Source organism: Apteryx mantelli, chromosome 1 (genome assembly GCF_036417845.1).
Source record: "Apteryx mantelli isolate bAptMan1 chromosome 1, bAptMan1.hap1, whole genome shotgun sequence".
NCBI classification, from domain to species: domain Eukaryota; kingdom Metazoa; phylum Chordata; class Aves; order Apterygiformes; family Apterygidae; genus Apteryx; species Apteryx mantelli.
In genome coordinates, this window is record NC_089978.1 from 74111065 (window position 1) to 74128342 (window position 17278).

The window sequence follows — 17278 nt, forward strand, 5'->3', positions numbered from 1 at the left end:
CTGCTGGGCTTCTTGCTTCTTGTGCAGGAAAGAGTAGGGAAGGCAGCAGGGCCAGGATGGATATTTTTCTTAAGGTCAGATTTTGTCATATTTGTATAAGCAGGATTGTATTATAGTCTCTATTCAGTGTTACAAGTTTATCTGGGGCAACTTCAGGAGTGGAAGGTATTAACTGACAGAAGTAGAGCTGAGCATTATTACCAAGGTCTGACTAAAAACAAACAAGAATCGACCAATGACACTTGTATGAGACATCGTGGCTGGTTTTCATTTTGCCTCTTGGCCTTTGCCCTGCTAGAGGATTCAATAGAACTTTAAGGTGCTGCAACCTGTTTCATTTCAGTATCATACTTAATATCTCTGTAAGGTGTTTATACTAATTTAATGAGGCGTAGAAAAGACAGGCAATGATAAATATGAGCCTATGTCAAGTGGGTCTTGGATGTGTAAATTTCCCCCCAAATGTTCATCATTAGTAACAGCCCTTAGTCATCCCTCTGGTAATAGTGCCCTTGCATCTGATGAGCTGCTGTGGCAAATGACAATCATTTAGCTTCATTTCATCTTCCTGGAAATAGTTCCTTTGAATTTAACTCACTGAAGAATCACTCCAAAGATTTTTATCATCCCCAAAATGTACACATTAGCTGAATGGCTTCATATAGCTTTTTTTTTTTTTTTTAACTCAGCAGAATTAGAAAATGTATTCCCAGGACTATATAGTGACCTACATCTGACAGTTTCCTTGGAGATTTTTTTTTAAGTTTGGGGGTATTTTTCATTAAAAAAACAAGAGAAACTTAAGACTACAGATGCTTTTTTTACCTTTTTCTTTTTTTGAGAAAATCTAAACATCCAACAATCTCTCTCATTAAACTAACAGAATTAACACATATCTACAGAAAGGGCACAGCATGAGTTAAGGAATGGTTTTACATCATTTCTCCAGATATCAAAACATTTAATTCAGCCTCAGTGAAACTTTATTAAACCTCAGGTCATTTGAATGTTGAAGCAAAATATTCCCTTAAGAAATTTCACAGCTATTAGCCTTGAGTTACCAGTGATGAATGTTTCTGGAGCTGTAAAACTTCTTCAGACCCAAGAGCACATTTTACCCTAGTTTATTGTGGTCTTTCTGTCTCCTTGAAGAGGGGCCATCATTACTGATTATCCATGCTAATGCAGTGCAGTGCAATAGCTACATATACCAGTGTCCACTTTGCTCAGACTAGAATTTGAAAAATATAGTTCTTCCGTAATGCCACATTCTGAATGGAAATAAAATTTGTGAGATTAGTCATCTGATGAAATTAGGCTTTCAAAAGCATATATAGACTGTCCTCTTCCATTCTGTTTTTTGAGTGAGTGGCTATTCCTGGGACTTCTGTTACTCTTTTCTTGATCACTGATTGATAATTATTTGTGCAGCACTAGGATTTCACGAAACCTTGTAGCTGGGTTCACGCAATAGATTAATACCTTTACACATTGTCATAGATATTATTAACTCTGTGGCTGAAGAAAGCTCCCTTTTTCTCTTAGAAATGTGTCCTGTTTTGGGCACAGGATTAAAGTATTTCTCATGATGTCTTATTATGATGTTTTTGTTTTGATGACTTGCAGCTCTGCTTTAACAAGTTTGATTTGTCCCGCTTCAACATCTTTATGATCACCTATAGATCTCCTTTCTCTTACTCTTCCTGTCTATTCAGACCATTTCCAATGCCAGACATTTTTTCCTCTACAGCATTTAGGAAATCTGAGACTTACTTCCTAACTCATTAGCTAGAAGACACATCCACTTCTCAGACACACAAGCATGTTGACCATACTTTTGCTTTCCAAAATTTAACTTCCAGTAGCCCTTTAAATGAATCCGCATGTTATTCACATGAATATGCTGAGTGACAAAGTGACTACTCTCTGCCATGTGCCAAATTTACTTAGTTTCCCCTAATACCTGTCAGCCTAACTCATGCCACATCTACAGCTTCAGTTGCAAGCAATGGGTTAGTGGAATATACATGTGTCTTCTTTAAGGCTCTAAATTATAATGAAAACCATAATATTAATGGAAAAGGAAGTTTTCCTACGGTAATTGTTTTCCATTACAAAACTTAAATGATCAAAGCACTGGGTGTTATGCAAGCTTCTTTGGAAACTATGAAAAAGGCAGAACAGTGGATCTGAGCACAGAGCAGCAAATGCCATTGCTAAGAACACCTGACCCCTCTGCTTGTGGAATTAACACTTAGGGGAAGGTGGGGCGGTAGCTCTCCATACATCATAGCTAGTGTTTTCAAATCCCTGTAGACATACATTAGAAGTAGGTAGTTAATAGACAGCTACCAGGTGCTTTTTCTTTGCTTTATGTGGAAAGGCAAATCTAGACTCATTCTCTGATTTATTTACTATTCTTTTGTTGTTGTTTAACAATGGTTGCATTGTGGCTGGAATTACTCGAATGGAGAGAATAAATGAACATGAAGAAACCATTGCAGCTCTCATCTGGCAAACAGAAGGAGCCTGGAAAAGCATAATACATTATTCAATAGCAAGTGGCAGAATCACAGAGCTAGCAGATGTAAAAGATTCATTGTACAAGATACTCAGCTTCTCAAATGAGTATATGGCATGCTCTTGAATCCCATTAAAAACATTAGTATGCAAAAATGATGATAAAAATCTAAACAAAACTGTGCCCAAAATAAACTTGATTTTGGATTATACCTTTCCATGCAATTTTATTTGCCTGTTTGTTTTAGTAGCACTTACATGCTTTAAGTACATTTAATTTAGATTTACTAAGATATTTAATTCATATAAAATAAATATTTTACAATTGAGAATATATTTCTTACAGAATAATGAAATAGAAAATCTATATTATAAATAGAGTCTACTAAAGTGAAAAATTGCTAATGGGAAATTATCTAATTATAGAGATTAAGATATATTTGTCAAATCACAGGGGACTATTCTCTTAAATGCAAGCTTTAAATTCGCTTACAGACCATGCATATCCAAAAGTATGTGTGGTCAAATTTGCACTTATGGATTGTTTAGTTAGCCATCTGATTAGCCATTTTCTATGGACAAAAGCATGCAGCTTGCTCTAATTCACTAGCTGGATAATTGTTCCCTTGAAAATTTGGCCAAGTAGCCATCAAATCATATTTGTCAAGCCTTAAATAATTAATATTTGCCAACTGCTATCTCATTAACAATTGACAAACATTTATTAAATGTAATTTATGTTGTAACTTGGATCATGGACTCAAAAAAGTCATTTTATGTTGATCATTGTGAAGGTTTGTTGTCTCACAAGCAGTTGGGGAGCGCTGAGCTGTTTCAGACGGGGTCCCCCTCAGGCAGGGGAAGCTCTCTTCTCCAAGCCACAGCACTGAGCAGTTTCTGAGCACCTGGCTACAGCTCCGCAGAGCTGTCGCAGTATGTGTCTCAGCTCCCAGCGAGCACAATCACAGAGCCCTGTGATTTCATGTCGATAAGTGAGACCAAGGCATCTCCATGGGTCTGTTCTGGAAGATCCTTTGCTTTTCCCTTTGCTGAGCCTTGTCATCCAACACCACATAGGGCTGTCGCAGTGCCCAGAGATTGATCCAATTTCTCCCAGAGTTCATTCATTCCTTGGGTCTTCTCCTGCCCCTGTCACAGGCAGGGACTTCCAACCTAGAGGAAGGAGGAGGAATTGCTATAGAGCCCAGTCCGAGGCACCATTTCACATCTCCACACTGGGTCTGCAGAAGGAAGGAGTCGAGAAGAGACATGAGGATGACCAGGAAGTGTTCACTGAAAGACCTGTAGCCTACTGGTTAAAGTACATCACTGGGAGAGGGCAAACCTCTCTTCTCTTTCCCAATTATTTCCTGGTTTTATCCAATATCCTGCATATGGGACATAACAACCCAGGAAGTCAGAACCAGAGCCTCTGAAATAAAAGATCTCTGTAGCTACTGGGAAAGAGAAGAATAAGAATTAAAAATCACTCCATGAATCATTTCATTATTTAAATCAGCACTCTCATTAGCATTGATGAAAACAATGAGTATCGGTGTGTAAGCTCTAGTTCTGATGTAGAAATCTGTATTTGATAGATGAATCCCAAAGTTGTCCTGTAGCTTTGTTCACATCTAAAAAGAAATTACAAGTCTGTAGCAAAATCACTGTAGTAAACCTTTTAGACACTCTTTTTTAGCAAAAAGTGTTAAGTCATGTTCTCTTTTGCACAGCTCTGGTTAAGCACATTACTGCTAATTGTCAGCTACCTGCTAATATTTAATTTAGAACTCTACAGAGATTTCTTTCTAATATTACGAGAGCAGTCATTTGACATTGTGTGAGGTGGCAGATGAGTGCTTATGAGGCTGAAACTAAATGTTGTCCAGGAGTACATAAGAAATGAAGGAATGGGATATACTGTTTACAAATGGAAAGATGGGAAGTAGAGAAAAGTCACAGCAAAAGCAGCACAAAACAACACAGAGAATGAGGGTATTTCAAAGTGATCATCTGTACACTAACATAAGCATACTGCACACAGGGAGCCCAAACAAGCGGTCCTGCTGTTGCTGCTCTCCCTAAGGTAGCAGAGAGTTTAGAAGCACTGGGTTTGGCTTCACCCTTGATCCATAGCTGGAGATTTACAGAAGCCAAAGCTGACTCTCTTGCTGTGTGCTATCATCCCATCCCTTCCTTGTACTGCTCCAGTACTCCCTTAACCCTCTTCTGAGTCCCATCAGCAAACTAATTTAATTTTTTGAGTTAGTTTTCTGCTGGCTTAGCACATGGCTCTGGGGCTCTGTAAAGGGCCAGACAAGAGCCAGAAGCAACAGGTTATTAGGAGAAGTTGTGGCAGCTAGTAGTTAGTTAAATGGATGGAGGTCACACAGTAACCTAAGTCAAACTCTAGGCTTCCACCAAAAAAGGCTTTCTCCCCTACCCCATTTTCAGTCACATTTCCAGCACTTCTGCTGTCTGAATACAAGAGCTGTACACTGCAGGGCTGAAGACTAACACAACAACATCAGCAAATGATTAATTCCCAGCCAGCTCACCTTCCTGATGGACATTGGCTTGGAAGGCCATCAGAAAGCTTGGAACATTTTTCCCCTAACCACTGGTGTTAAATGCTAAGAAGGAGGCAAGGTAAGATTGTGACCTCACCTTGCATAGGCCCAGAATTTAGATCTATAGGGGTGGGAGCAGCCCTGCCAGCAGCTGCAGGGATTTAAATCACCTTATGCCCATCATGAAACAACATTAAGGTGAGAAGAGCCAGAGGCTTGGGACTATAGTCATTGAAATGAACAGCTGACCCAAGGTCAAGGCTCTGACCCAGGTACAAAAGCAATGTGAACACCAGGGAGCCGCAAGACTAGGGCTTCAGATTGTGCTGCTAATCCATATACAGTGGTGATATGGGTATATGAGATTCACACATTGAGAAGATCTCTCTGAAACAGATTTGGTACTTTTAACTGATGATAACCTACCTATCAGAGTATCAATCAACAGAACAGATGTTTTGAATTTCAGTAATTCGTTCCCTCTTTCAGTGATTAGCCTGACGACCTGCATGTACATGACATCCTTTGACCTGCTGCCACAGGGAAGTGAATCAGTGACTGGAGTCAACTGGATGCTAGAATTTAATTCCTATGAGAAATTCAGATATTCTTTTATTTGTTTTCAACCCATTTCAGGATATAAAGTCACAAATTACTCATGATATTAACAACACCCCCAAAATTTTATTTTGAAAATGCTGAAGCAACCCTTTGTTTCAAATGAAATTTCTCAGAGTTCCTGCATCAAATGTTCCTGTTCAGTTTTGTCAAGCCAAATACAAATGACTCATGACTTACAAAGAAAATCTGAACTTGAGGCATTTTAGCCTACAAAGAGGAGCCTGAGGGAGGATATGATAACAATTTTCAAAGATGGAAAAGGTTATGGAAAGGACAAAGAGAAGAACCTGTGCTCCATGACCATAGTAGTCAAGACAAAAAGTAATGGACTTAAAAACCAGGAAGAGTGAAATAATGCCATAGTAAATCTTTCCTAAGAAGGAGGAAAAAATGTGCTGGATTGTCTGGGGAAGTCTGAGGTTCTTTAAGAATGTAGGAGATGAGTATTTGCCAGCAGATATCACTGATGTGCCTTATGGCAGAGGGGTTGCACTAGGTGAACTATCAAAGTCACTTCCACACATATGAATTTGTTCAACACTGAACTGAACCCATTGGAGCTGTCCTGATGCCTGGTAGCAGTTGTAGTTGTAGTGCCCTGTCTGGTGGCACTCTGGGCCAGGGTTCCTCATTGCACAGTAGAGCCATCCCCATGATGGAAATACACTGAAGGAAGCACTGGGGTGGGCAGAAAAGGGAGGTGCAATGCCTTGTATGTGGTGTAATTTAATGAAATTGCCTTCCCCACTCAAAAACAATACCCTGAGACAGTGAGTTCTCACCCAGCTTTGTCTATGATGTGTCTCACTTTGAGAATCTAGCTTTTCACCCTGAGCTGCTGGTATCTGGGCTTTTTTTGCTACGGGGTCCAAAGGTTAAATTCTGTTTACCTTAGAATTTGCCAGTATCCCACAATGGCATCAATGAACACTGAGAGAGATGCTTTGTTCTAGCAGAGAGGCAGATAGCAACAAGCAGTCTGCTATAATGCAACAATACACACTTGGCTACTGGTGCCACTCCTGGCAGCGTTCAATTTCTGGAAGTCATTGAGATACTGTTCTGGGAGGTGAATTGGAGTGCAGTCTCCTTTCAAGAAGTCTTTCCAGTTGAGAGATTATGTCATTCTTGTGAAAAAAGGTGGGTTGCTCACACAATATATATGTTCAGGAATGAGGTGAGAATCATAGTGAAACAGAACTCATCACAGCCTCTTATCTTCTGCAGAGGTGACGGTGTGGTCAAGGACAGCTTGAGTAGCTTGGTTTTTCCTGCTGTTCCCAAGGGAATAGTGCATGGCTACAGCAACAGGCATATAAGAAGAGCAGAACACACCATAATGACCTTACACTCTTCAGGCAGAATAACTGGAGAATAACTCACAAATCTGTGAGAAGCAGATAAGCTGGTTTGTTGATTTAACTGACACAAAATAGCAATTGAGATTACTGTTTTGCATTGGCATGACAACGTGACAAATCTGGGGCATGTACTGCCTTTGGGTTTCTCTTGGAGAGAGAAGTGAAAGTTTTCCAGTGTTCTGGAATGAGAGGCTGAGAATGCTGTAGGCGGTGGAAAGATGGGAAAGAAAACAAAAGCCATTTCCCTACACTTGTTACTTCCACGATTGTAAGGTTGGGGTGAAGAGTTATGTCCTTCTGTTATCTGTCACAAAGTAAACCTTAGCTTGCTAAAATGAATTAGTTGATTTTCACCACTCTCCGCTGTCCTTTCACTTAGGTTAGGCCCTCAATTTACTCTTAACTTCACATACATCATCACTGAAGGAAGATACTTTCCTTTTCCTGTAGTTTGAAATAAGAAAGTCAAATACTGGAGCAAGACTCTCATTGTTTCAGCTGAAAAGTACCTGAGAAGAAAAGTCCCCTTGAAATGGAAGGTAGGAATATTTCTTCCTCAGAAGTTACAGGTAAGAAGTTTATGTTTTTCCTTCTGCAGCATGCATTTCCTTTTACTTCACACCACTCTTTCTTTAGCTACCAGTAAGGTTGTGTGTTTAATTGTTATGATGTATGTCCAGCCCAACTAAGATTAGGCAGAATATATTTTTTTTATTTTGCTCTACTGTCTCTGGCTCAGTAGGTATGCTCTCTTCTTCCTTCAGCATTCTCCGTTTTTGTAATAAGATTTTTTTCACTCAGAATAAAGGAGTTGTGAATTTAATTGAGGGTTACAGGTGGTTTGTTCAGTGAATAACTCCTAAAAGCCTTCTAGCAGTGAAAGTGGTCCTCATTATACTAACATGAGTGTTGCAGGTAGGAGAATCTATTCTCATTAGGGAAAGACAGGTCTAAATTCAAATCCTCTTGGGAGCTTTCCAAAGTTTCTGTAAAAAGTTGTGTGCAGAGGAAAAAGGGAGTTGATGCCTTAGCCAAAAGTGTCCAGGAAATATGCCAACCTTTGTTGCCTTATCTGTTGACACTTTCAGAAAGATCACTGATTTAGAAAAATGTTTTCCTTTCCTAAAGCAGTGTTGGTTTTCAACAGACCTGCTTTCTATCAAAATGGTATTCACTGTCCTAGAATCCCCAGCATTTCCCCTAGAAGTATTCCTAAGGAGGCAGGTCCCTTATGTGGCAGCCACATTTAATGAGGTGTCACATGTGTGATAACAGGCAAGTAGTTCCAATTTCTTTCCTCTTTTTTTCTTGTTATTTGCTTCCGCTAAGTTTGGTGACATTCTCAGTAGTGCAAGCAATACAGATACATGATACCAAAGATATTAGAATTATCATTATAGCTATTCCAAAAACAGATTAAAATCACCTGCTCTTGTATGTTGTTGTAAACATTTGCACAAATCTGATGCCAAAATATTCGTTCTATTTGCCCTTTCCTGAAAGCCCTTGAATTTTATTCAGAGGGGAATGAAAATGCTCACAGATAAGATACTTTCCATTTGCTGATTACAGGCATTGTTTTATTTTGGACAAACTGTAAGTGAAGGTGGTGCATATGAAAATGAAGTATTATCAATACTAGCTCAAACCAGGCATAGTGCTGGGTGATGGAAGAGCTATTGGGATAAGCTTGCTCAAGTGCCTACAGCCTGATCTCCAAAATCCTGTCTGTTTCAGTCCTGGATCTCTCTTGATTAAAAAGTGTCTAGATAATGAATTATTATCACATGTATGGTGGATAGGTGACACAAATGAATGGGGTATGGATGAGGCTACCAAAATCAGACCCAGGTATCAGAAATGTTTTTAATTATTGTTAAATTACCACTGCACTTTAAAGAAAATTTTTAAGAAATTAAAGACTTAGGTATCACCAATCTCAACAAATAAATACCATCAGTGTCCTCTTCCTTTCCTCAGCTGGAAATCACATGCCACTGACTGAAAGTTATGAAAAATGCTCTTCCTCCTACAGCATCTGGTTTCTTGGCAGCCTTGACTGGTTGGTTTCATTGGCAATTTCTGCACTGCCTGCAAATCTCTCACATTGCAGTTTGGCTGTCTGGACTAGTTTGTACCCTTGGAAAATGTTTTAATTCCATTTGAATTTTGAGAATTTGTGGAGTTTAACTTTGTTGAAGAAATCAGGCATTGCCTGAATATCTCATCCTTGGCTGCCAAGCTTCCTTTAGAGTAGAAAAGAGGGAGTGTTGAAACATGAATATGAAGTGCTATAAGGCAGAATTTAGGGAGCAAAGCCGGTAGATTAAGATGCAAAAGAAAATGGTCCTCCTCCATTACTGATCTGCTGTGTGAATTTGGTCTTGCTTCTCTATAACTCTTTTAGCCCTCTTGGTCTTATCTACACATACAGAAAAAGATGCACACGATGAATTTAGTCATTAAAGGAGGACCTGCATTTCACCATGTCTTCCAACAGAACCAAGCACTTACTATGCAATCTGAGTAGCAGCTTCTGGAAACCATTTTCCTGAAAATATTAAAATACTTTTTTTTTAATTGTATTTAATCTCTTTGTTTTCAGATGTTTTATTGAGATTTGGGATAAAAAGAATTACTGCATGTTTCTTAGCTAATTCAAAAAACGTTATTAAAGCTTCTGTCCAAAAAGAAAAACATTATTATACAGTTATTTCCCAGTTCTTTGGTTTACTCTGAGGCTTTTGATCTGTTCTGTAGTGAACAATAATTAAGTTAGAACAAAATGTTTGAATACAGACACCAAACTTATATTCAGGCACCTAAAGCTGGAATGACTTTCAAATATACTGAGCCCGTGTCATAGGCAAAAGGGAGGTCAAAACCTTCAATAATCAAGTGTACATATATAGAAAACACAGAATACTTTTAGGCACTGTGGTACAAAATATTGGCCTTATTTTTCACTTGCTTTGGAACATTGTGATTGGAATTGGCCAGATTTAAGTATTTTAAAAATGTGCCTCTTTCCCTCTGCCCTGCCAGTTTGGAATAATTAATGTTATACATACATGTATATACATATATACAATTTCTCTCTGTATAGAAACTGTCTAACATTTTCGCATCTGTCATGATACTGTGTTTCCAAATGAAGTGGTGTTGTGAATATGAAACACGATCCCCAGAATCTGATAGCTGCTGAGGAACCGGATGGGTTTCTTGCCCCTTTTGTTATTGTTGTTAAATGTGAGGAGCTGAGAACTCTGCCAATTTCAGTCGATGGGTCAAAGTCCATTTCAGCCCAAGCTGTCCCAGCACGGAGTCTGCCTTGGATCAGGGCTAGTAAAGCACCAGGCTGTAGTGCCAGCTGGCTGCCTGGATTGTCTGATGTGCAGGCTTACTGACCTGTGCACATGCAGCATAAGTCATTATGCTTGGAAGTCTTCACAGGAAAGCGCCAGACTGTGGGAGTCAAGAAGGACTGATGCAGGCTTCGCAAAGCCCTGGGTACCCAAACTCTAGAGCTACAAAATCTGGGAACCTCAAGGATTTCTAGGTTTCTGACACTGGCAGACAGTGCAGAAGCCCTGAGTGTGAATGGGAGCGCTCAGGCTTTGTGCCACGAAAACGATATGAAAACCAACATGGTTGTTCACTGCCTGTGCTGTGATAAGCAGCTGACCTAAAGTAGCTCTTTCTCTGAGGCAATCCACATGGTAAGCCTTCTCAACATTGGCCTATAGACTCCCATCTGGGACAACCCCCACGGCAATGCTGCCCCTTGACTGGGGATTCGGTGAAGCTGACCAGTTTAAGTGGCAGGAAACTGGTCTGTGTTCTATCGTAAGATTTTCTGAAAGGAATGCTTTTCCTCCAGGTATTTCTCTTTCAACAAATTGACATATTTTGACAAAAAGCAGTCAGTTGAAAATGTTCCGATCTGCTGTAATTGGGACACAGTGCAGCAGACTATTTGAAAGGGAAGTGCAAGCATATTGCAACTAAGATGGCCAGACCTGTTTATAAGCATTGTCCTTGAGCAGTGGAATCAATGACACCTTTGCTTCATATTAACTTGTGTCCTGTAACTCCACTCCCTCCATCACTATAACAACCCTCTGTTCCCCACATCCTGCCTGCAACATCTCCGTTTTCCACCAGAACTTCTTCTTCCTCCATCCTGCAACAGCTCTGCCACCTCTGCCTGGTTTCTCCCTGCTCCCTTAACTGTAGAAAAAATAGCACATGTTGTGACCAGTTTGGTGCCATTCGGTCAACAGGCCAAAAAAAGCTAACCACTTTCAAGGTCATGGTGGAACACTTCCCTCTGTGACACATTATTTTAGGACTCTTGCTCCTTCATACAACCACATTTTATCAAATGTGTCAGATTTAACTATCTTTGAAGCATCTTAGTGAAAGGTAATTGAAATTTTGCCAACAGATTTGAAAGATATTAGGAGGGGACAAGCAGACAGATGGACGTAGAACATGATTGCCTAGCCTTGTTTCTTAAGGAAATTAGGCTGAAAACAGCATCTTCTCTCTAATTTAGCAGAAGGAAGCTATTTTAATGTCAATAACTACTTTAGAAAAACTTGGCAAACCCTGAAATGTCCGTGCAGACTTATCTGCATGTGATTGTGCTTGGAGTCGTGACTACTGTATATGTAAGGATTTATCTCACTGTGTGTAAAAGTTGCCATGGCAACAGTACTCTGCAAATAATTATATAAATAATAAATGAATGATTTTGTGAGCATACATTAAAGCTGCAGTTCTCATATAGACTTCTTTTCCTACACAAAATGAAGAAAAGGGTCAGGTGGAGTTTTTCTTGGTGTGCATATTTATATGCCACACTCAGGGAAGTAAGATATTCTTCAGACAAATGTTTTAGGAGGTGAACACTAAGATTTATTCATCCAGAAGACAAACACTGGCCAAACCCCAGCTGAGGGATAATAAATTTTATGTTCTTTAACACAAGAGGTCAGAGTCACGGATTCTGGGCCTTTCTCAAAAACATGAAGAAAAATTAAAGCTGTATTAACAAGACCCTTGGGATTCTACCTGTATGGACAAATTCCCAGCAAGTGTAAAACTACCAGTGAACTGCTTTAATGTCCTTTTTAAGGCTCCAGACAGAGGTTGTGGCCATGGAAAAGATACATAACTGTAATATACCCAGCCTCCTGGCGTCTCTGGCTGTCCTAATGCAGTCCATGGCGGCTAAAACAAGTATAAAACAATGTGCTCCCCATCCTTCTCTGGTCTTTCCCAAAGCACACCTCTGCATTTACAAGCAAGAATCTAGTTAATGACCCATAAGTATTTTGTGTGTCCTCGAGGCTGTGTTCTGTAGTGGTTCTCTGCGCAGCTCTCTGGTTTAACACGTCCAGACTTCCCTGCACAAAGCACTGGGGAACTGGGTGCTGAATATTTTCATCAGAAGGCCTTGAAGTCTCTCCATTAGAACTAGGAATTTATTGTGTGGGAGTATTCTTTTAAAACTGAGAAATGAATTTCTGCTTTAGGAGCGTTGGGGAGGGAGTGAAGAACTATTGTTCAGTGCTTAAAACTAGTCAGGAAGAAAATGTGCATGTGTTTATTAGATGGGTTCATCAGTGATGACTGCTGTTTTGAGCAAGCTTGGTGAATCAGAAGGCATTATTTACATATGCAGCCTGATTGGCTAACATAATTCTATATTATCTTCAATATTTTTGATTAATGAAGAGGTAAACATGCTGCTTGACTCATCACTTGACTGTTCCAGGCAATTTTGAACCATGCTTTTCCTAATTATTTCTTTAGGTCTATTTAGAATCATTATAAAGCCTGTCATGATCAACTAGATGGATCATATACATGTGAGTGTATTATATGTATATTTATACATATATTCATATATTTATATATAAATAATATAATATACATATGTATTCATATATAAAATCACAGTTAAAAGAAACAAAAAAAGATTAATCCAAACAGGCCCCATTCAGAACTTCAAATCATTTGGATGAAAATATCTTCTGCTACCATTTTATGACTTTGCAGGTTCCTCTGAGCATAAATATCCACTTTCCATCATGGCTTTATGGTCTAAAAAAACTGTTTTTTCAGATTAAGGCTGAGAAAGAGTTCAGAGCTAGGACCTTTCATATGAATTGTCCTGAAAACAGCTCTCTGTTACTAAAGCCAGGAGACCAACAGCCTAAATACCTCCATAAAACAAAATTGGCTGTCTGTCAGACAAGCAAATCTTAAATTCTTTAGCACAGGGAGCCTGAATTCAGCAATGTGTCTAGTTTGAACACGAGTAGTCTCTCTGACCTTATATTGTTAGTCTAAACAAACTTATTACAGACCTTCCAAAAATGACTGGGAGACTAGTCCAGACTGTGAAGCATTGCTGTGATAAACCTACTGAGAAACTAGTAGATCATATTTTTTGTAGTTCAGGTTTTGAATTAATGAGTAATTCTAACTGCAGGTTTTAGGTGATCAACCAAGACAGAAAGCCATGGCTTACAGTAGCAAGATCTGTTTCTTAAACAAAGATGTGTATCTGGTTTAATATAGCTCCTGAAGCCCTGTTCATTTAGGAGTAGCACCAAAAAGTGGGAGCCCTTTTAAGTTCATTATAATTTCTTGCAGGTGATTCTCCAGCTGTTCCACCAATGATGGGTTTAACTCTGCTAAGTTTGTTTTGCTGTATCATATGACAGGAGGGGACCACCTGCATCAACATGATCACTCCTTGCCCCCATACCAAAGGAATTCATACCCTCCCCATCACCCTACAATAAGCTTAAACATGCTAGTACAACAACTGGAACCTCTCAAAATAACACCCTGCAAGAAGAGAGGATATAAAACTAAGAAATGTTGAGGAATTTGTGAAGTGAAAATGGCCAGTTGATCCTGGCAGTTGAACCATGTACCACATGGAAGGCAAAAAACACAAATCAAAGGTCCTTGCCATTATAACTGGGGAAAAATCCTCCTTGTATCCAAATCAGACAATTGATTTAACTCTGAATGCATAAGCAAGATACACTACTGGCCACCGGAACAAGTTCTTAAAATCACTAAGAGCATATTCCCATCAAATATCCCTTTGTTAGCTGTGGCTAGGCTTTCTGATACTGATTGAACTGTGGGTTTTGCACTTTTGTACCATCCTGGACTGGCTTTGAGAGGTTACTGAAGCTGATGAAACTGCCTCAGTTTAATCTCCTGGCCTGGGCTTCCATGGAGACCACAGTAAATACCAGAAAGATTGCAGATTTTATCAGTACACTAAAAACACCATGTTGAGGGCAGAAATATGTAAACTTCAGAATGAAAATAATTTCTTTTTTTTTTTTACACAAAAATTGCTTCCAGATCCTTTTGTTTCATTCCAGCTGCTCTAACCTTTGCTAAAATACTGTTGTGCTAGCAGAGGTCATACCCTCTGCTAACTGACAGCTCGCTTGTCCTCTAGAGAAAAGTAAAACTGTGTACGCTAAGTGTAAGAAGGAAAACATAACATAATCTGGAGTCCAGAGCAGCTTGAATTTCAGAAAATCCACTAGGAAAGAAGCTTGAATACAATATCGAGGTGTTGTCCTAACTCTTTGCTGCTTATTCAGACTTTTTTTTTAAACTGATCATATGTCTTTACATTTGACAGTTTACTTTGTCTAGCACTTCTCCTCACCAACCACCGGTTCACATACCTTGGAATCCCCAATACAAATAAAGGTCTTAACACTCTGCTTTAGGGTGGAACAATTTAGTTGCCTTTTCCTGGAGAAGTATAAAAGAAAGTCTAGCACAATGAATGGCACCACTGAATTACTTACTTATTGCCTCAGACTTTCTTCTTTTTATTGGTAGTACTCCAATTCAGTGGCTATATCATGATGGTGATGCAAGTAACAGTCAGTTCAGAGCACTCATGAAAACCACAAAGATTAGATAAACGGGTACAGGTCTAGACCAAGCAGTAGTAAAAGGTAAAACAGGCTAAAAAAAGAGATTGCATCTTTTTTCCTTTTGCTCATTAGAAAAACTTATACAAATGAAGCTCACAAATTCAGATTTTGTACCTATGCAGCAACCCAACAATAAATACTTCTACAGCCTTGGCTACACTTTGAGTTTATTGGATAGTAGTGTATGTGGTGAAATTGTTTTCAAGTGTGTTTACATTTGTTCCTGCCCCTGATCCCCTCGAGGGGATGAACATATGCAGAGGTATTTTGTGTCTGAATTACTATGACAAACAGTTATTCACCAAATCCAGCCATCTTTTTCACTGTCATGGATGTTGCACACTTGTAATGCTGTATTTAAAAATAAATCTTATTTTCTAAAGCCAAGCCAGGTTTATTGCCATCCCTTTCAGTATGTGTAGGTCTGGATTAGAATCCTGTAACCATATCCATTAGCTAGTATGCATATTTTGAGTGTGCATGCTTCTACGACAGTATCCATTCAACATTTGGGCAGGTGCAGCCAATTTTGATAAGATTCATGTCAAAATGGATTCTTCCACAGAATATATAATTCTTACAGTCATTTTGAATATTTTGGATATCTTATTGAGTTTATATCTTTCAATAACCAACATGACATACCTTATATTTTCCTATATATAGGAAAATTCACTCACGTGGGCTGGTTCTCTTGAAAGTATTCCAGGTGCACTGTATTACCACATCACTTCTGCCACCTGGATTCCCCTAAAAGTCATGCATCTTGCTTCTATCTCCACCACTACACTCCAGCCCACACATCAGCACCTTGTGCCTGAGAGGAAAGTTCCTGAAACCTGGACTGCTAAAAGAACTGCTGGCATTTGCTTAGGAAGAAATCCTTGCACATGTACCTCCTGCTCAGTCAGTCCAACGCTTCTGGGAATCACCAGACACCCTGTCCAACTATTCTGTGGATGCTTTCAAAACATGTTAGGCTTGCAGCATGTGCCCAGCCCATACTCAGATATCAGATCTCTCTGAGGTGTGTCCATATCTGCTGCCTATGAGGAGAGGGGCTGTGTAGCACAGCTAGTATGACATTTTCCAGAAGTGTTGGACTTGCTGTCTATGTCTGCACACCACAGTGTGTAGGCACCATAGCTCCAGATGGGCTCCATGCTGGTCATGTCCAGAATATAGCTATTGACTACACAGGCCACAGGCATTCAACTTATTAAAGCTATCATTTTGAGAAAACCTGAGCTAAAATACAGAATCTTTAGAATCCTCCAGGAACTCTAATAGAACAAAGAGATGCTGAGAAAAACATGTGAAACGTTAGTATTTCACTGATGCTTTTAAACTTTTCCTCGCATTGAGCCTCTGGAGAAACCCTGCTGAGGGAGCAGAGCTCCGTGGCATGCTTCACAGAGATGGATCCATAATGAAACTCATAAGTATAGCATCCCAGGAAGTACCGGAAATGACTGCCTCATCAGCCAGTTACAGGTAGCACGACTGTAGGCAGATGTGTTTTGTTAAGTGACTCTCCAAAGGCATGTTTCTTTCTCTAATTAGAGTTCTGCATATGGTTGCCATCCTGGGCATTACAGTACTGAAGAAGATTTGCCAGAGAAACTAAGGAGATCTCAGAAAAGAAAGCAGATTTACGCCTGAAAACTCTGAGGGTTTGAGGGCGCAGATTTAAAACTTTTTTTATTATTTTTTATCTTTTTGGAAGTGAGTTATGATTTTAAAATATCCCAGCCCAAAGACTCTCCAAATCTGAAAGGTGAGTGAAAAAATACTGGGACACATTTTGGTAAACACTAAGACTTTCTGGTGAAACCTATAAATGCTATGAAAGAAGACAGAGATGCAGAAACAACTCTTTGAAATATGTGTTCGTATATGAAAGTTATGTGCTCTAAGAAATGACTGAGTTTTTAAGAAGGATTTTATGTGGACAGATGGGTAATTTTCATCTCTAAGACGCCCTTTCTCCATATTCTGAATGATCTCACCTACCCAGCTTCTCCTGCACAGTTGTCACAGAGTTCAGAGTTTTGCCAAGGTCTTCTGCTTCATTGCTTGTCTTGTTATCATTCCTAAATACAGTAGAGTGCAATTTGTAAACCTTAGGGAATTTGTGAGGATTATTTGGGGGTTTGGTTTATGCAGCCTGAATTCATTCCTTGCATGTGAATGTAAAGATCGGTACTCATAAAAA